The sequence below is a fragment of the Myotis daubentonii genome, chromosome 18 (genome assembly GCF_963259705.1).
Source record: "Myotis daubentonii chromosome 18, mMyoDau2.1, whole genome shotgun sequence".
NCBI lineage: Eukaryota > Metazoa > Chordata > Mammalia > Chiroptera > Vespertilionidae > Myotis > Myotis daubentonii.
This window is the reverse complement of record NC_081857.1, coordinates 10,888,065-10,888,789: the sequence shown is the minus strand read 5'-3', so window position 1 is coordinate 10,888,789 and position 725 is coordinate 10,888,065.

Sequence of the window (725 nt, the reverse complement as noted above, 5' to 3'; positions counted from 1 at the left end):
GCTGCCATAAGACCTATGCCTGGCTCCTGAAAAATGCAAACCAAGCTACTCCCCCCTTTCTCAGAGGCAGCTCTCCCCAGGGCAGCAAAGCCTTGAGACTATTTCTCATGAAAGGAGGCAAGAACTCTCCCCCTACATCCACTTACTAGCTCCAGAGCATCTGTGGATGTTCTAGAGCCTAGGCCAGTGGTTCTCAACTTCCTAATGCCGCGACCCTTTCATACAGTTCCTCATGTTGTGGTGACCCCCAATTTCATCGTTACAAATTAAACATAATGAAAGCATAGTGATCAATCACAAAAACAATATGTAATTATATATGTGTTTTCCGATGGTCTTAGGCGACCCCTGTGAAAGGGTCTTTCGACCCCCAAGGGGTTGCGACCCACAGGTTGAGAACCGCTGGCCTAGGCGGACCCTTGCAAGACCCGGCTTGAGAGAACGGGAGCAGGAGAAAGAAAGGCTCCCCAGGTCCATGTCCATCTGGGCCCCCTGCAGAGAGAATTTCTCTTGCTGACCTTCCCATCCCCCCTAGTCAGACACTACAGTGACAATGACATGCATCACACTGGACAATCCAATGGGGAGATGAGGGAGGGGAGAAAGCAGGCAGGTAAGCACGGTGAGTAAAGCACACTCAGAACAGACAAAGGTAAAGGGGAAAGTGGGCTTCTGTGTCCCCCTCCACCCCACCCCCAACTTGCTAACATCAGTCACTTTAGACA